The 20,818-nt window shown below is 47.0% G+C and overlaps 1 protein-coding gene across 1 annotated transcript in view; it reads right to left on the bottom strand.

Moving 5' to 3' along the window:
• The window catches only part of NBEA (neurobeachin), an 853,790-nt gene that overhangs the window by 161,166 nt on the left and 671,806 nt on the right, over window positions 1-20,818 (bottom strand).

The following is a 20,818-nucleotide window of genomic DNA, read 5'->3' as shown; positions in this document are numbered from 1 at the left end:
AAAAATCCGTGAACCAATATATGAGAATAATTGAAGTGCAGATGTCATTGTTACAATAATTTTTCTAAGATTAACCACATTTTATTATTCCAAATCATTAACAAAATACGGTGACATGTATTTCTCTGTAATTTTAAATACAATATGAAGATATTTTAAAACATTAGCTGGAAAGTAGCACGGCTTTTCTAACTTGCCAAGTCCCAAATTTAAGGTTCTGTTTGCTGTAACACTTATTGACAAGATACCTAGACCATTTCACTTTTCTGTCATTCCTCAAACTGCTTGAAGTGATGTCTCTTCATATTAATGCTTAGATATTAATGATGCATCTTCATAGATACAAAGCTGTTTAGTTCAGTTTTAGAATATTCCGTTTATGTTCAAGTTACATAGTTTCTGGTATTCTCACAAAATAATATATTTTTGTTACGCTTTTCTTTTCTTCTTTGCATAATAAAAATTACATCCTTTTCAGAAGGAATAATAATAATTGTAAATCAGCTTCTGAAACAGTCTAAGATATTAGCGGTTTCTTAGAAGAAAGCTGGACAGGAAGAGCAGTGAACTATGATGCTCTTCATGGTTCGTGTAGACCCTATAATATACAATTTTTGTTAAATATATGTGTACTCAAGACTCTGGGAGGAAATAAGGAGGCAAATCTTTGGATTTAAAAAGCTAAAAGTAGCTAATGGACAGTAGCAATTATAACTGGAATTTTTTTATCAGGTGTGTAAAATGTGTATAGTTGTAATGAGGGTGCCGTGTATGCCGCACCTAGTAGCTTTGCCACAGAACTCATCCCTTAATACAAAATTGTGCTCCAGCACTTCAACTTTCACTTAAAAAAAAAATTCTAACCCTCATGTGAGACTTGTGGTGGGGTGGAGTTAGGAAAAATATTTTATTTACTGATATTATTGGTCATTTAAAACAAAATATTTCAGTTACAGTGTCTTGGCATATATAAATATTCAAAATATTACAATATTTTGTACAACATTAATAATATTTATCAGCATATTATACATTGACCATACCTTGATATAGCATTACTCCTTTTTTTTCTTCTTCAAATTATTCAAACACAACCACACAACTATAATCTGATATATCTATATTTAACCATTCCTACAAACTTTTTTATTGGGAAGCTGAATGTTCTCTTGGGGCAAAGTTGTTGAGTATCAGGAGACAGAAAGCATGGGAAATTAGGGGAAAGCAGGATGTATTCAATTATTGTCCTCTATTTCCTTCCTGACTATCTATTGTTGTTATAAACATAAGATTAGTGTGTCCATATCAGAGCATCTCAATTATTTAATAGACAAAATCCCACCATACATGTCATCAGTCCTGTTCGAGTTCTAGCTCTAGCATTATTTCTTTCTTTCAGGATGGACTTCCAAAACATTTTTACCATCCAGCATTCCAATATCATGTGTAGGAAACAGGTCCTGGCTGTTTTCCATTTCATACAAATAGCTGGGGCAATATTGTATTTTTTTATCTAGAGATGGAGAAGAATAGTACCAGATAGTACTGAACGTGTACTTTCTGGCTAGTGCTGGATCCATTACTTACTGTCTGCATTAGATCATTCCAGCCATTCTTTTGTTATTCCACATTTAAAGTCTGCAATCCATAACTTAACAGATTCATGCAGTTTGTCTGTTAAAAACAGTCATGAAGTTGGAGAGACAAGGTGGGTGAGGTAAAAGACGGTTACTCACTGTTGTAACTGTTGTTCTTCGAGATGTGTTGCTCATATCCATTCCAGGTAGGTGTACGCGCCATGAGTGCACGTTTGCCGGAAACTTTTTACCCTAGCAACTCCAGTGGGCCAGCAGGTCGCCCCCTAGAGTGGCGCCACTATGGCACTAGATATATACCCCTGCCGGCCCGCCCGCTCCTCAGTTCCTTCTTGCCGGCTACTCCGACAGTGGGGAAGGAGGGCGGGTGTGGAATGGATATGAGCAACACATCTCGAAGAACAACAGTTACAACGGTGAGTAACCGTCTTTTCTTCTTCGAGTGATTGCTCATATCCATTCCAGGTAGGTGATTCCCAAGCCTTACCTAGGCTGTGGGGTCGGAGTGAGAGGTCGCGGCCTGGAATACTGCAGAGCCAAAGGCCGCATCATCTCTGGACTGCTGAACCAGGGCGTAATGGGAAGCGAATGTGTGGACCGATGACCAGGTCGCCGCCCTACAAATCTCTAGGATTGGAACGCGGGCAAGGAAAGCCAGCGATGATGCCTGTGCTCTGGTGGAGTGAGCAGTCACACGGCCCGTCGGGACATGGGCCAGGTCGTAGCAGGTCCTGATGCAGGAGGTAACCCAGGAAGATATCCTCTGGGAGGAAATCGGCAGCCCCTTGACCCGGTCCGCTACCGCCACGAATAACTGGGGGGACTTGCGGAATGGTTTGGTCCTGTCCACATAAAATGCTAGCACCCGACGGACATCTACAGAGTGGAGCTGTTGCTCCCTGTGGGACAAATGGGGCTTTGGGAAAAAGACTGGGAGGAAGATCTCTTGGTTAACGTGGAAAGCTGAGACCACCTTGGGAAGAAAGGCAGGGTGAGGCCTCAGCTGTACCTTGTCTTTATGGAAGACGGTATAGGGTGGGTCCACTGTGAGGGCCCTCAGCTCTGACACTCGTCTAGCTGAGGTAATGGCCACTAGGAAGGCGGTCTTCCACGAGAGGTAGAGTAGGGAGCAAGTAGCTAATGGCTCGAATGGAGGGCCCATGAGCCGAGTTAGGACCACGTTGAGGTCCCATGAAGAGGCAGGAGGGCGGATTTGTGGATAGAGCCGCTCCAGTCCCTTCAGGAATCTCACCACCATAGGGTGGGAGAAGACAGAACATCCGTCCACTCCAGGATGAAACGCGGAGATGGCCGCTAGGTGGACCCGGAGGGACGACAACGCCAGACCCTGGGTCTTGAGGGACCAGATGTAGTCTAAAATAGTGGTGACGGGAGTCTCCATAGGGCGAAAACCTTTCTCCGAACACCAGCAGGAGAAACGCTTCCACTTAGCTGAGTAAGTAGCCCTGGTGGAAGGCTTTCTACTGCCCAGGAGAACCTCCTGAACCGGGGTAGAACAGCGTAACTCAGAGCCTGTCAACCATGCAGGAGCCATGCCGTAAGGTGTAGAGACGGAAGGTCCGGGTGACAGAGCCTGCTGTGATCCTGGGTGATCAGGTCCAGATGTAGGGGCAGGGCAACTGGGTTGGCTACTGAGAGGTCCAGCAACATGGGGTACCAATGCTGTCTGGCCCATGCTGGAGCTATGAGAATCACCCGAGCTCTGTCTCTGCGCACCTTGAGGAGAACCCTGTGTATCAGCGGAACGGGAGGGAATGCGTAAAACAGGTGGGTTGTCCATGGGATCAGGAATGCATCTGCTAGAGACCCTGGCTCCCGACCCTGGAAGGAGCAGAATGCTCGACACTTCCTGTTCTGCCTGGACGCGAAGAGGTCCATCCGGGGACGACCCCACCTCTGGAAGAGTGAGAAGGCGACGTCTGGACGGCGGGACCACTCGTGCGAACGGAAGGATCTGCTCAGCCGATCCGCTAGAGTGTTCCGCACTCCCGGGAGATAGGAGGCGGAAAGGTGAACCGAATGGGCTATGCAAAACTCCCAGAGGCGCATTGCCTTGAGACACAGGGGAGAGGACCTGGTGCCGCCCTGCTTGTTGATGTAAAACATGGTCGCCGTGTTGTCGGTGAACACCGCGACACAACGACCTTGAAGGAGATGGACAAACGCTTGACAAGCCAGATGGACCACTCTCAACTCTCGTATGTTGATATGGAGGTTGATCTCTTGAGGTGTCCACAAGCCCTGAGTTCTCTGGGCGCCGCAGTGTGCCCCCCAGCCCAGATCTGAGGCGTCCGTAGTCAGGGATGCCGAGGGCTGGGGCGGATGGAACGGGAGCCCCGCACAGACTACGGACTGGTCCAGCCACCACCGAAGGGAGTCCAGTACCCTCTGAGGAACGGTGATGACTGTGTCCAACAAATGTCTGGCCGGCCGGTACTGCGCGATGAGCCAAGATTGAAGAGGCCTCATGCGGAGTCGGGCATATGCCGTCACGAACGTACAGGCCGCCATGTGGCCTAGAAGGGCTAGACATGTTCGTAGAGAGGTCAGCGGGGCCGTCTGCAAGCGCAGAATGATGGCTGACAGCGACTGGAACCTGGGCAAGGGTAGCAAGGCCCTGGCCAGGGTAGAGTCCAGAACGGCCCCAATGAACTCTATGCGCTGCGTGGGGAGCAGAGTAGACTTGTCCACATTGATGACGAGGCCCACGGCAGCAAAGAGGGTGCTGATCCTGCAGACGTGGTCGCGGACCTGCAGCTCCGATGTGCCTCGGATCAGCCAGTCGTCCAGATAGGGGAAGACATGAATGCAGCAACGTCGAAGGTGTGCGATGACGACTGCCATGCATTTCGTAAACACCCTCGGGGCCGTAGAGAGGCCAAACGGGAGGACTGCAAATTGATAATGTTGGCGGTCGACCACAAAGCGGAGGAAATGTCTGTGCTGGGGGGCAATGGAGATGTGGAAATAAGCGTCCTGCATGTCGAGGGCGGTGTACCAGTCTCCGGGATCCAGGGATGGGATGATGGTTCCAAGGGATACCATACGGAACTTCAACTTCACCATATACTTGTTGAGTTCCCGCAGGTCGAGGATGGGCCTGAGGCCGCCCTTGGACTTGGGGATTAGAAAGTAGCGGGAATAAAACCCCTTGCCCTTCTCGTTTTCCGGAACCGCCTCTATGGCTCCCTTGACGAGGAGCACGTGCACCTCCTGACGGAGGAATTGCTCGTGAGAGGGGTCCCTGAAGAGGGACGGGGATGGTGGGGGGGAGGGGGGGGGGGCGAAGAAAACTGCAGGCATTAACCGGCCTGCACCGTACGCAAGACCCAACGATCCGATGTTATTCGGGTCCACGCCGGGAGGAAAAAAGAAAGACGGTTGGAAAACTGCGGGGAAGAATCCGGAGGGGAAACTGGTACTGTGCCCTCGGGCGCACCTTCAAAATGAAGGCTTAGGTCCTGGAGGGGCCTTGGCGAAGCCTTGGTTCTGCCCCGTTTGGCCACCGGACTGCCTGCGGCGGTTGTTCCTGCCACGGCGCCTAGAGAGGTCCTGCCGCAGGCGGAACTGAGGGTACGGCCACCGCTGCTGCTGCTGGTTCTGCTGCCGGAATGGCCTGCGCTGTGTCGCAGGCGTATGCATTCTCAGCGACCGTATTATGACCCTGTTGTCCTTGAGGTCTTTTAGTCTGGGGTCTGTTTTATCGGAAAACAGGCCCTGGCCTTCAAAAGGGAGGTCCTGGATAGTATGTTGGAGCTCCGATGGAAGGCCAGAGACCTGCAGCCAAGAAATTCGGCGCATCGTGAGCCCCGAGGCCAGGGTCTGAGCGGCCGAGTCGGCAGCATCAAGGGAGGCCTGTAGCGATGTTCTTGCTACTTTCTTGCCCTCATCCAGGATGGTGGAAAACTCCTGGCGGGCGTCCTGTGGCAAGAGCTCCACGAACTTCCCTGCCGCTACCCACGAGTTGAAGGAGTAGCGGCTGAGGAGGGCCTGTTGGTTTGAGACCCTGAGCTGTAGCGCCCCCGCTGAATAGACCTTGCGGCCCAGGAGGTCCATTCGTCTCGCCTCCTTCGACTTTGGCGCTGGGGCCTCTTGACCGTAGCGCTCCCTGTCGTTCACCGACTGGACCACCAATGAGCAGGGTGTTGGGTGAACGTAGAGGTATTCATAGCCCTTCGAGGGGGCCATGTACTTCCGTTCCACCCCTTGAGCGGTCGGAGGGATGGAGGCCGGTGACTGCCAGATGTTAGTGGCATTGGCCTGGATTGTTTTTATAAAGGGCAGGGCCACTCTGGTGGGCGCATAGGCGGAGAGGATGCTCACCACCGGGTCCTCAATTTCAGACACCTCCTCCGCTTGCAAGTCCAGGTTCTGAGCCACCCGGCGGAGGAGGTCTTGGTGTGCCCTAAGATCAAGCGGGGGAGGGCTGGAGGACGAGGTACCCGCCACTGCCTCATCTGGAGAAGACGACGAGGAAACCCCCGGCAACAGAGTGTCCACGGGGGGTTCCATGTGGGGCTGCACCTCCATCTCTGGAGGGAGCTCTGGGTCCCGATGACTGGACCTGCTGTCTGCTTCCGGGGAGGGAGGGAGTCTAGATACCGTCACCTCCGGTGGTCTGCGTTCCCCCGTAGGGCGGGGGGTAATGTGTTGCGGACCCTGGGCTTGGGAATACGCCCATGGGGTCCAAAACCCCCACTGTTGAGGCCCTCGCTCTTGTGGTGGAGGGTCCTGGAACAGGGCTGAGTGTCTGTCCTGGCCCATGGCATAGGCGCTGTCAGCCTGGGAAGACACCGAGGGCTCCCTAGAAGGCCACGGAGGTGCTGAGCCTGATTGGTATGCGTCTCTATGCGCCGGGTCCGACGCTCCCCTCGGTGCCGAGGGTCGGTGCCGTGACCCACATCAGTGCCGGGATCGGGATCGGGAACTGTGTGATGACCGGTGCCGGGATCCGGATCGGGATCGGGAGCGATGTCGGTGCCGGGAGCGGGACCGCGACCTTCGATGAGCGCAGTGCCGGGACGGCAGCGGAGACCAGGACCTGCCACTGCCGAGGTGCCAGGAGGTCGACCGGGATCGGGACCTACCACCGGTTTGGTGCCGGGAGGTCGACCGAGGAGCCGAATGTCGAGGTGAATGGCTCCTGGAGTCTCGGTGCCGGCGGTGAGAGGAGCCCGACCGGGACCGTGCAGATGGTGATCTGTGCCGCGAGTACGACCGGTACCGCCTGGGGGAACGGTGCCGGGACTCTGAGCGGCGCCCCGAGCGCGAGCGTTCATGCCTTTGGGGTGATCGGTGCCGGGACTCAGGAGACAGCGCTCGAAGCATCGGTTTACCCCTGGAGGTTACCCGTCCCGGGGGTGCCGGCTGAGGCTGCGATGGCTCCGTCATCGCGATCAAGTCCCGCGCCGAGGCAAAGGTCTCCGGCAGAGACGGTACCAGTAGCTCGACCCCTGATCTTAAGGGGGTGCTAGGAGGGGCTGGACTCGACGGACCTTCCGGGCCCGGAGTCGACAGCAGCCCTGCAGGCGGTGCCGCGGCCAGGGTAGGTGCCGGGCGCTCCACTTGGGCCTGCCTCGATGGTGTTGCAGATGCCAAGGGACGTGAGTCTGCTCCCGGTGCCGGAGATGGTCGGTGCCGGGGAGTCTTGCCGGTGCCGGCGCGGTCCGGTGCCGGAGTAGAATGGCCGACTGTGCCGCCGGTGCCGGAGTCAGAGCCGCTTCCATGAGGACAGCGTGGAGCCTCTGATCTCTCTCCTTCTTCGTGCGAGGCTTAAAGGCCTTGCAAATGCGGCACTTTTCGCTGATGTGTGATTCCCCCAGGCACTTAAGGCACGCGTCGTGGGGATCGCTAGTAGGCATCGGCTTCTTGCATGCCGAGCACTGCTTGAAGCCCGGCGAGCCAGGCATGGGCCCGGTGCCAGGCAGGGCAACAGCCCACCCGCGAGCGATGTTAAACAACTATATACAAGACTCTAATTAACTACTATACTAACAAACTATCTACGAATTATCTATGAACTATTTACAACTAAGACGACGAACAAGTACAGGAGAGCTAGGGACGAGGAGGACAGCAAGCTGCACTCCACAGTTCCAGCAACCGACACGACGGTAAGAAGGAACTGAGAAGTGGGCGGGCCAGCAGGGGTATATATCTAGTGCCATAGTGGCGCCACTCTAGGGGGCGACCTGCCGGCCCACTGGAGTTGCTAGGGTAAAAAGTTTCCGGCAAACGTGCACGCACGGCGCGTACACCTACCTGGAATGGATATGAGCAATCACTCAAAGAAGAATACCTTTTATTGGATCGATTTCTGTTGGTGAGAGAGACAAGCTTTCTTGTGTCACAGAGTGCTTGTCTCTCTCACCAACAGAAGTCCACCTTGTCTCTCCAATATCCTGGGACCAACACCACTACTACAACTCTGCACAGTTATTAAGTTGTATGTTCTAGACAGACATGCTGATTACTGAAACTTCAAGCCCTTGCATGAAATTAAGAATTAAGAATTAAGAATACTTTTCAAATTAAGAATACTTTGTTCCTTTCTTTGTTCCTTTCTTTTCTGAAAATGTTTTTAATGAGGTAAACAATCAGTATAAACCCATTATGCTTTTTTTTTTAATATCACCTACATCAATTTGTTTTAAGGATAGTCCATTCATTTTAAGTACTTTAATTCTATCAATCCATGTCCCCTTGCCTAGGTCACAGTAAATAATTTTCATTAATGGCTCAGTATTTACTTTAAACAGCTCCACCACTTTAAGTGATATATTAATCCCGAAATATCTAATTTATTATCCACTATTTTCAGTGGACGTTCTTCATTTTTATGTATCTTTTGCAAAGGCACAGTATCTCTGATTTAGAATAGTTTAGTCTATTCCATTGATTCCTGATCAAACACTTCAATTATTTCTAGTAATACTAGAAATTTATATCTTATATTAAAAGAATAAGATTGTCAGTGTCATAAACAGATGGTTAAGGGTTAATGTATCTCTTACCTGTAAAGGGTTAAGCAGCTCAGAGAACCTGGCTGACACCTGACCAGAGGACCAATGGGGGGACAAGATACTTTCAAATCTTCGTGGAGGGAAGTCTTTGTTTGTGCTATTTGTTTTGTTGTTTGTTCGCTCTTGGGGCTAAGAGGGACCAGACGTGCACCCCAGGTTTCCCCAATCTTTCTGAAACAGTCTCTTACGTTCAAAATAGTAAGTATTAGCTAGAAAAGGTGGATTAGTCTTATGTTTATTTTCTTAACTTGTGAATGTGTATTTTGCTGGAAGTATTTTTACCTCTGTTTGCTGTAACTTGAATTTCAGGCTAAGGAGTGGGGAAGTCCCTCTAGTCTATATGAGCTGAATACCCTGTAAACATTTTCCATCCTAATTTTACAGAGATAATTTTTACTTTTTCTTTCTTTAATTAAAAGCTTTCTTTTTTAAGAACCTGACTGATTTTTTTCCCTTTTTTAAGACCCAAGGGGATTGGGTCTGAACTCACCAGGGATTGGTGGCGGGTAAGGAGGGGAGGGGAAGGTTAATTCCTCTCTGTTTTAAGATCCAAGGAGTTTGCATCAGTGTAGTCTCTCAGGGTAGCCCAGGGAGGGGAAAGTCTGGGAGGGGGAAAGGAGGGGGGATGGTTTATTTCTCCTTGTTTTAAGACCCAAGGGGTTTGGGTCTTGAATTCCCCAGGAAAGGTTTTTGGGGGAACAGAAAGTGTGCCAAACACTATATTTTGGCTCGTGGCGGCGCTATCAGATCTAAGCTAGGAATTAAGCTTAGAAGGGTACATGCAAGGCCCCATTTTTTGGACGCTAATGTTCAAAGTGGGAAAAATACCTTGACAGTCAGCATATAATGAAACTTTGTTTTCTATTCCCAATACACTTATTACCTGAATTTCTTCAGTGTCCCTGAACTTTTGTGCTAATGGTTTGATAATTAAGTGAAATAAGGTTGATCAGGGATAATCGTTGTCTTGTTCCCCTGCGTAATGGTATCAGCTCAATCTTTGTAATACTTCCCCAGATACATGACAGAGGGTTTTTATAGACTATTTTAATGCACTCCTGAAAGTGCAAAACATTTCTCTAACATTCTGAATAAAAATGAACATTCTACTTTTAGTCCCATAACATTCTGGGGACTCCAGATTGTTTCTGATTCTATTTTACCCATTTTTCAGAATATTCAGTATTGTCTTTATCATGTAATACTGTCCCCATCTTTCCCCACCATAACCCCCAGATGTCTGTATCTATACAGTATTTGTTTATCAGCTGCCCTTCAAATACATTCAATATCACCCCTAATTATAACCTTAATTTATACGTTTCAAACAATCTAGTTTCCATTTTCTCTTTATATGTTGTGTTATATTTTCTGATATCCTTTATAATGACAAACATTAACATTACTTTTGTACCGTTATTTGTTGAAAACTCTTACCTAACAATATTCCTTCTAATACATATAACATAAAAATTATTCTATATATGTTTGGCATCAAGGCAGTACTTTTTTTTTACAACACAAACCACTGTATTTTACCACATTCAAAAATCATTCCGGTTCCCCTTCCCCGATATTTAGTGAGCCCTCAGTTGAGATATACTTATCCTGAATCTAATCAGTTCACTCTATTACTTGGTCTACCATATTTGGTTCTGGGACTGAGGTCAGGAACTTTGGGGCTTCCCCTGTGTGTAGAAAATGTGGGTTTGACCCAGACAAAATATTTTTGAGATTGCTGGAAACATCAGTGCAAACTTAAGCTTTTTCCTAAGGAGCTCTTTACAGACTTTTGTAAATTAAGCCATTGTCCACCATACATTCATACAATAATCTTGATAGAAGAATCCTCATTTGCCCTCCACTCTTAATTCTGTCAACTTCCTGGCTGTATGCGAAGAATCAAAACCACGTCTTCTGAAGTTGTGTAGTCACAACTGGATGTAGTCTAGCTGGATTTCTGTTGTGTGCTGGTATGCTGATCTGGTGTGCCCTTTCAATCAAAGCTTTAAAGAGCCATGTTTCTATGTACCACATGGAGTATTTGCCTCTGGTCCCCATTGGCAGTCCTAGAATCCGATTTCCATATCATCTGTTTTTTCAGTCAGTGTTTTAACATGAGATTCCAGACCACTGTTCTCTCCACCCAACCTTGCATGTTCTCCTCAATGTTGATAATTTGAGAGTCCATATCTGTAGTGGCTACCACTAGATCATTTAACTACCCACCACGGCCACTTTGTCATTTTACTTTTCTTTGAACTTGCTGAAACAGGCGTCCAGCACCACACTTAATTTGAAAGTAATCAGTGCTACTATTTTACCAGCTATTCCCACAACTGCTGATTCTTCTGACTCCGACTCCTTGGCTTTTTGTTGCCTTCTTGTCTTTCAATCTCTCTCTCTCTTCTTTGTGTTTTTCATCCAGAGATCCCAACCATCACCCAAATTCCTGGGATACACACATTAACTACAAGTTCAGGAGGAAGGATGGAGAGAGACAGCCCTCAGTTCCTGTTCATTCCTCTTTTCAACTTCTTGGCAAAAGAGGAAAACTTGTCTCCTGCTGCCATGTTACCAGCGTGCTTGGTTGGGGAAGAGTGGGGGTAGGAGTGGGGAAGAGATGGCCCCAGGCCTGCAGCTTTGCCATCTTCTGGCAAGAGAGAGGGATGGGCCACTGTAACAGAATGCCTCCCTGTAGTCACACTCTACACTTCTTTATAATAATCTTTATATAAAATATGCCTTGTAAGGTATCATCTGAAAACTAATAACTCCCTGGTCAATAATATCATGATGGAATGTGTGTAGTAACGTTATATGGAAAGTTATAAATTCCCCTTGAATGATGTTGGTAGCACATGTTCAAAGCCATGTAGCCCCAGTTAGGCAGGACGGGTCAAACAGGTCTTAAAGAAAGGACTGTGTGTTTACCTCAGTTTACATACAAGTTATAAACAGGGTCCTCAGACAGTGAAAGGAGGAAGACAGGAGACCAGGAAAATCCATATTTCAGCAAACGGAGTTGAGATGAAACAACGCGCAACCTCTTTCACCACCAGACACCATTGTCACCTTTTTTACTGTTTGAATGAACTTTAACTAGGGGTAATCCTCAGGAAAATGCATTTCAAAGGGTGACTGATCTATAAAAGTGAGGGGGGAAACACCCCAAGTAAGCTTTCCCTGTTCATCTCTTTCTTTTTCATCTAAGATGACAAAAGAAACAGACAATGGAACTTAGGAGCAGATTCTGACCTGGGAGTATGTGATAAGAATTTTATGTGAACCAAGTCTAGTTTGATAAATTTAACACTAGAAAGCATTCCATCTTTATTTCTCTAGTAACCATTTCTGACTGTACTTGCACTCAATTTGTAGTTAAACTTGTTTTATTCTTCAATTAAAATTAATTCAGTGTTGTTAATTGTTTGGGTAACTCCATATAGGACAGCATACTGTTGTATACACCCTTTGAGGTGTAACAGGCTTAATATAGCTGGACTGTCCAGGAGAGAGCTGAACAGTGCACAACTCATGTTTTGGGGGGAAATACGGGACTGGGAGTGTATTGAGGTCACTCTGCAAGTAGTAACCAAGGCTGCTGGAAGTCGGAGTGTGGCTGGTATTTACTAACAGGTTCCTGGGGTCAGAGTTGCTAGACCAGGGCGGTAGCTTTACATAGATACTCAGGGTGTGACCTGCATGTTGTTTGGCTATTTGTGAGGTGCCCAGGTTGAGAGCTACAACAAAGCATTGTGAGGCACCTCAGGCTGCAGAGCAGGGGCGACACAGTCCCTCACTGATCTGGATTGTACCCATTCCTTTTCTCGTTTTCCCAACAAATGAAGTTTGTCTCCAGGAACTGTGTGCTACCAGTGAGTTCGGAGAGAGAAAGAGAGGTGTGCACGCATGCGTGTGTGTAACCACTGCCTTTCACGCTATATACACCGGCAATGAGACAATGACCTCTCACTCAACCCTCCAACAATACTGATGCCATTCCTCCAGTGGGTGGGGCAGTGAGTCCCCTCAATCCACTCTCATTGTCATCTCCACTCTTGCCCCCTTCTGCCCTATTCTCACTTGTCCCCTGTTCTTCTGGGCTCCCTCAGGTCTTAAGTTTAGGTATAAGATCTAGGGGGGGGCTTTGCTGAGAATGCTACTGGTAATTAGGGAAGGGGAGAACGGGAGCTCACCAATTGTGCTTCCTCACTTGGCCATGAAAGGCATATCACCTCCTAGCCCTCATGGTTGTGAAGATAACCTTGAAAATATGAATCTGATGTAAACTAATGCAGCAAAGTTTGCGTAGTCTGAAACAATAACTCTGATAGGTGGGAACTGCATCACGCATTTCAACTAGGGCCCCATGGACTTCATAATTAATGAGCCAGAGAATTTGGCATTTTTCCAAGTTGACACACAATTTCAGGGCCTCCTCCCAGAGGATTCAGGGAGCCTGGGGCAAAGCGGGGGAGCAGCATTTGTACTCACCGGGCGGTGATCCGAGTCTGCGGTGGGTCCTTCACTCGCTCTGTGTCTTCAGCAGCACTGAAGGGACCCCCCACCGCCGAAATGCCGCCAAAGACCCAGACCATTGCCTCTAGCCAGGAAAGGGATTCTTGGCCATGGCTCATGGGGCCCCTGCAGGGCCCAGGGCAAATTGCTCCATTTGCTGTGCCTCCCCCACCCCAAGCAGCCCTGAAAAATTTAGCACCTTTGCTGTGGAATTTGCTATTTTTCTGTAACCAGGTGGCTATCATTTCCTCCCGCCTTGTTATGATCTGCTTGCAGCTGCCTCTTTCTCTTCACATTTGTCCATAAGAGTGAGTTAATTTGACTACAGTGCCTGAAGCCAGAACCAGAGTCCAATATTCAAGAACACCTTTTTTGTGCATGCACAAGCAGAAAAAAATGGGTGGAACAAGGAGAAACCATCACAATCACTCAACATCATGGCCTGACTCCTATCTTCTAGGTACAACTGGAAACCATAGACAACAATGCTTTTCAGCCACAGAAGTAACAAGCCAGGGTTAATCATTTCTTAAATTGCTGGGAGGTCTAGTAGGACCAAAACAGCCAGTTGACTCTAATCTAAAACCAGAAGACCATTCATAACTAACAAATATGACCAACTCCAAGGAAGACTATAACCCAGACTGGAACCTACCCAATAAAATCACTAATGATGAATAGATGCTGCTTCTCAGTCTCCTGCTTCAGAAAGAGAAATTTGTGACTTGGTGGTAATTGACATGAATGACATTTTTCCTAGAAGATATGCTCTAGAAATTATTTTAGGAAAGTTCTCTAGCCTGTGTTACACAGGTCAGACTACATGATCACAATTGTATATGGTTGCCAACTTTATAACTGCACAAACCAAACACCCTGCCCAGCCCCCTGCCAAGCCCCTTCCCTTAGGACATGCTCCTACCCTGGCCCTTCTCTGAGGCCCCACCCCCCTGCTCCCCACTTACTCCAGCCCCCCCCATCGCTCACTCTCCCCCACCTTCACTCACTTTCATTGGGTTGGGGCATGGGGTTGGGGTGAGGGCTCCAGATGGGGTGAGGGTCCCAGGATGGGGCCAGAAATGAGGAGTTCAGACTGTGGGAGGGGGCTCTGGTCTGGGGTGTGAAAGAGGTTGAGGACCTTTGCTGGGGGTGTAAGAAGGGGCTCTGGCCAAGGGGGCAGGGGTGTGGGCTCCATCTGGGGCTGAGGATGAGGGGTTTGGGATGCAAGAGAGGGCTCTGAGCTGGAGCCTAAGGGTTTGGAGTGCAGGAGGGGTCTCAGGGCAGGGCAGGGGGTTGGGATGCAGGCTCCAGAATGAAGTTTGGAAGCAGGAGGCGGCTCAGGGCTGGGGTAGGGGGTTGGGGTACAGGCTCCAGGAGGGAGTTTAGGTACAGGAGAGGGTTATGACCTGGGGCAGGGGTGTGGGTAGGTGTGTGGGGTGTGGGAGAGATTTAGGATAAGGAAAGGGGTTACAACCTGGGGTAGGGGTGCAGGGTCTGGGAGGCAGTTAGGGTTCAGGAGGGGGTTCCGACCTGGGGCAGAGGGTTCAGGGTATGGGCTCCATCCGGGCGGCACTTACCCCAGGCAGCTTCCAGACAGTGGCACAGCGGGGCTCTACCTTTGTTCTGCGGTGATCCCGGAAGTGGCTGGCATGTCTGGGCTCCTACATCTCCGCAGCTCCCATTGGCCATGGTTCCCAGCCAATGGAAGCTGCAGAGCCAGTGCTTGAGGTGGGGGCAGCACGCGGTGCTTCCCTGGAAGGCCCTGCACCTACGAGCCACAGGGACATGCCAGATGCTTCCAGGAGCTGCACGGAGCCAGGGCAGGAAGAGAAGCCTGCCTTAGCCCCGCTGAGCAACTGATCAGACTTTTAATGGTTGAAAATGGGACACTTGGCAACCCAACAATGGCCCCTTCTGGCCTTAGAAACTATCAGTCATTCCAGAGTCAAGAGTTTTTCTTGAAGAGAAAGAATATTTAAGGACCACTGACATTCTTCCCTTGTTGAGAGACATTAGTAATGCCTGTCAATAATGACATCACATCTGCACTAATGGTTTTCATAAACAGTTTAGGATCCTAAATATCATATATACTCTTAAAAATTAGAAACAAACATAAGCAAAACTGCTGAAATCATTTTATCCATCATCTCCCAAGACACTGAACAGACTTAAGTCTTTAGGTCTAGCAAGAAAAATACAAATACTGTAACTAAACAGGTAAAATAACTGTACTGATATATGTAAACATAAGGAACATAAAATATATATTTTTAAAAGACAAAAATGCTCAAAAGATGAAAACATCATATGAATAAATTCCTGGAAAAGGGAGAATACAAATGCAGTCTGTAACCACACAGCTTAAATGAAACTAGTAAAACTGCTGTTTATTATCCAGAATAATTTTCATTGCCATTTCTGGATTTTCCAGGCTTATAAAATGTATTTGGGCCATTTTGGGATCATCCAATCTTTTTGCTTCAGTTCCCAGTCACAATAAAAATAACCACTTGTAAGATCTCACCCATTATATTGTTTTATTTTCTGTACATTTTTTTCAGTCCACAACTGCTTTTTATCTATATATATTTCTAAATCTGCATATATTGACCTCACTTTCTTTTGATTAGATTGTGTTTTTGCCTTTCTGAACTGCCTAGGTTTAAGGTTTATTATCAGCAAACCTTAATAGACTTACTCCAATAGTCTTGGAGGACTGTGATCTCCAGGATGAGCATAAAATACTATGTGCTATTGCAATTCCTCAGTCCACATCAGTTTTTAAAACTTCTCTCAGAATGCTTTTAAACACATATTGGCACTGTTGCTTCATTTTTCTCCTCCTCTTTGGGGTTTTAAAAAATGCAGATATTTTTGTGGTTTTAGTTTTTTTCCCTTGCCAAATTTTACTCGGCTTGTGTTTCTCCTTCCAACACTATTTTTTTAAACTTTCAAGAGGTCACTTCCCAATGTTAAAATATGAGGCTCTGCTCATTATTTTATAAGTTTCTTTGATTGCCATGTTCAGAGTACTTATCCTTTTATATCCACTAAAAAAAAGTCCACTTATCTGATAAATTCAGTACTGATGACTAACTTTCTCTAATTCCCACATTCATTTTTCAGTGAGTCTGAGAGCTACTACCATATTGGCCATTTTTATCTCAGCTTATTTCCTCCCTTTGTGAGCAAGGTGTTTTTGCCACAGCTTATGATTCTATGTTCTGTGGAAACGTTAGCTAGGATATGGATGGGACACAGCAGCAGCATGGTAACTAAGTAGATTGCCCTCATTTGAATTATCAGAATAAAAGTCTATTTCTAGATGCGCAAGAGTCTTCTTGAACAATAAAATTCTGGTCAAAATAGTCCACTTACATATCACTAAAAAGAAGATCTTAATTATTCTAAAGCAATTATTTCTAACGTAGCTGCCATTGTGAAACACGGATGTATGGTACAAAACAAGTGAATAATTGTTACTGACCTTGGGTGTTATTGCCCTTTCAAATACTGCGGATTCTAAAGAATGATTTTTAGCTTAATTTGTGGGCATTACACATCTGTGTGCATTTGGAACTTTTCCCCTCTGTATGATCAACACAGAGATCACCAATGCAAATAATTCTTGGAATGCTGGGTATGGTATGAAATTCTGGAAACTCTTAGTATCACCAGGAAAGATGGAACAGTATTGGACATCACCACCTCAGCGAAGGTAGACACGTACTGTTTTTGTCTCCTTTTCCAAATCAAATTCTAACAGTAAATCCTTCAGACAGACCTTTAGAAGGATCTTCAGCTTAAGAATTCTGGAGGAGACTGTGTGATAACAGCACATGTGGAGAAGCAGAGGACAACTGGACCCAGCTAATGGCATAAAAGGCTTTATGGCACATGGTCAAACTTTAAACAGAGGGGTTGCCGGAAAGGTTAGTCATTGACAAAGTACAAAACAGAGAGGCTTGAGGAGGATTAGCTCAAACCAAAGCAAGTTGTGTTCACACCCAAAAGGATCTTGTACTGGGGTCAAGAGTACATTAAGTTGGACTCAATTCTGGTCAGAAATTTAAAAAGATAAGACATTTCAGTTGTAACTAAACATTCAGTGCTGCAAGGATGACTTGAACAGGCTAGTGGTAGGTGCTAGACTTGGTATCAATAAGGCTGCATGACTGTCACAGAGGTCAGGATTCTGTGACTTTCCACAGCCTCTGTGACTTCTGCAGCTATAGTGGCCAGTGCGGCTGACCCCAGCTGTGAAACTGGCAGCAGAAATTGAACAGGAAGAAGCTGCCCTGGACACCTGACAGCTTGTGTGGCCCTGGAGACTGCCTGAGCAGCAGCCGGTGGGGCCAGTACCAGGGACCCCTAGAGCACCGGTGCCCCGGGGTCTGTGAATTTTTGTTTATTGCCTGTGACCTGTTCATGACTTTTACTAAAAACACCCCATGACAAATCGCAGCCTTAGGTATCAGTACACACCATGCAACTCAACTACACTGAACGCTTCTGCTTCAGCATCACATTTTATAAATCATACCCGAGGTTATTTCCAGGTCCTTCCCAATATCAAGGATTTATTTTTCTTTTATCCCTTAGATAATATTGTGACCGAGTGGGAATTTGCAGTAATATTTTTATGAATGATATGCATGGTGTGACTTACTTGCCTAGGGATTGCTACCCAGCAGATGCAAGAGTTAAAAAGCTGCTCTTGGGGCACAGTAGGATACATGAGATGTGTGTGTCATGTAGCTCTACTGTCTGGGGCAGTATGATTAGGTCTTTAAAGGGCTGGCTGACTTGAAGGATCCAGAAAGACAATGGGAACTCCAAGGACTGAACAATTGACACCTAACAACAGTAAATTTCAGCAGGCCGAACCTGTGAACTCTACAGGGATCCTGCAGGAGTACAATGAATCAAAAGGTGTCAGATGACTGTGTTAAGAGTTGGCCTTTGGAGAGACATAGAAGCTCCCACCTGGGACTGAGAGAGCAAGGGTGCATGCTAAAATGGATTCCACTTCACTGTGGCTGGGTAGAGCCCCGACAATGGATATCTGTCTTAACCTTTCCTTCTCTGTGCTATCTTAAGGACTTTCCAGTGCTGCATTCCAGTTGACTAAGTGTGTCCACACTGCAATGTAAGCCCAGGCTCAGACTTGGGCTCAGGCTCAAGCTGTAACTCCTCTTCTGTCAACATACAAATTTCTTGGACTGGAATTTAGACCCAGGTCCTAGGATACTGCCAGGGTAGAAGGTCCAAGCCCAAGTCAAGGTGGGATCCAGGGTTTGAACCCTATCATTTTGTAGTACAGACACATCTCCCATGGACTCAGGTATTTGGAGTTCAATAAAAGTATCCCAGAATGCTATGGGCCAACATCCTTTGTCCCCTATCTTCCAAGAATCACCAATAGACTCCCAGGAAACAGAAGCACCTTTCGTCTTTCTAGAACAGCAGATTGGCATTTAACCCTTCCATTATATTCTGACTGCTGAGCTACAAATATACCTTAGGAGAACCTTCTGCATTTGCAATGGATAGCAACAAGAAAAAATCCTTTAGAAAGCATGCTGCATTGTGGTTATGAAGCACAGCCAGATTTTGGTTAATCTCTGATGCAAGGTCAGCCAAACAATTGATTTTAGTAAGAGCACCAGGAATGACCATGCACACAGTGAAGAAGCTGACAGTGTTGGAAATTTACCAGGTTGTTGACTAGTACAGAGAATGGATTAAGCAACTCAAGACTGAGTATTAGAAAACCAAGAATCGGAATCCCAATTCTGGCAACTCACTAACACCATACCCATTTTATGACTGGGTGCTGGGGACTGCGCTGAGCACTGAGCTGATGGCACACAATGACCTGGTCAGATGTAATGGCAACCAGCTAGCCCCAGAAACCAATATGGGAACCAATGGTAGCCAGGAGCAGGCACTGAAAGAGGCAACTGAAGTAAGTCTGCTGATGAAACCAGCTCCAGAAGAGGCTTTGCCTCAGGAGTGGCTGCAGCACATCCCGAGGCCCTATTTGGAAGAGCTTTTTGACGCATCCCTGGAGGAACAGCCCGCTGTGAAACCAGCAGCAGAAATGGAACAGGAAGAAGCTGCCCTGGACCCTGATATGTTTCTGGTTCCATTTTAGGGTTTACTAATAGCTGTGGGAGGGATTTCCATGCTATGATCCAATGCAAAAGATATAAACCCCAGGCACCAGTATGTATCTGCTAATGGAGAACCGGAAATGCAAACAGTTAAACAAGCATGTAAAAATGATTTATTTATTTTTTTACTGGCAAGATGCACATTTTTTCTACTATATTCCAGTCTGTTAAAATAAGAAACATTACCTTCTCTGTACATATGCTGCTAAGAGCTTCAAATATATTCATTTTCAAATGCAGTCCATTTCTGTTAAACGTAGCCCATGCATTCCACGCGTGGCAAAATCATTAATCCGAAATATAACCAGGCACTTGAACCAGTCTAGAAATTTGCTAGCGGGGCAAGGGAAATGGCAATGGAGTTGTGTGTGTTTGCATGCAGTCCTAACAGGCTGTATCGTAAGCTGTGGAGAAGTTGATTCCCTCATGAATTTTGACCAAATCCTGGGTTCTGAAAGCTTCAAACCCTTCCAGTAGCAGGAACTCCACATAGGTTTGCACATTTCAGGAAAGAACTTATTTTTCAGGGCCACCTCAGTAACTCATCAAGCCACTGCACTTGTAGATGTTCTATTTAGTCACCAACTGGGCACTATAAGAACAGTTATTTTCTCCAATATGTGCAATGCCTGAAATGATAGAGAAAGCTTATATAGCATAGTGTGGCCACCAACCTACACCCAAACTCAGTTTTGGGGAGGGGAACCCGTCAAAGTTGTGATTTTTAACTTACCATTCTCTCAGCACTTCCTTCACTGTGATTAACCTGGCTGTGTCCAGGGAGCTTTTGTGGTCTGAAGCAGCTCTCTGCCAGCATAGTGGAATTCAGTTGTAAAAAATGTTTTCTGTCCTTGAAATTCCAGAATGATTTTTTCTGTGCTTCTGCATTGAGCTACTTTAGACAATAACCCTTTTGTCTTGTTCTACTCCAGGATCCTTCATCTCTACAAGCTGCAATACCTCCAAAGCTTGCCCACACTGCAGAAGTCTGGCTCACCGTATCTTTGTGGACTGTTCCAAGAGGAAGTGTTTTGTGGTTAACTTATTGTTGAAGTTCTGGACAGGGCCAACAAGCAAGCTGACTACCAAAAGCAAAGGGACTTGCGGTAAGAGAAAAGATGCCAAGAGGCAAGCAGAAAAGCTCAGGCTGGCTTCACAGCTTGAGGACAGGGTAGCAGTGTGGAGCAGACACTTGCTTCACAGTTCCTGGAACAGGAGCGGCAATTAAGGGAGGAAGATATAGCGCAACAGAGCGAACAGTTAGAACGGCAGCTGTCTCTTATGACCACAAGAATGCAGACACCTGCTGCACCCGCACCATGGGCTGCATCCCCTCTGCAGTGCCCTGCTTTCCAGGAACAGGTTAGACAACTCCATGGCTGGGAGACCCATACAATCAAGCCCTACAAGCAACCCCATGCAGGTCTCAGTGGTGAAAACCTCTCGTGTGGGCGCCTCTACTCACCTGCTCTAGAACCAA

Source organism: Gopherus evgoodei, chromosome 1 (genome assembly GCF_007399415.2).
Source record: "Gopherus evgoodei ecotype Sinaloan lineage chromosome 1, rGopEvg1_v1.p, whole genome shotgun sequence".
Classification (NCBI taxonomy): Eukaryota; Metazoa; Chordata; order Testudines; family Testudinidae; genus Gopherus; species Gopherus evgoodei.
The sequence above is the reverse complement of the archived record's forward strand: the minus strand, read 5'-3'. Positions and strand labels throughout refer to the sequence as shown.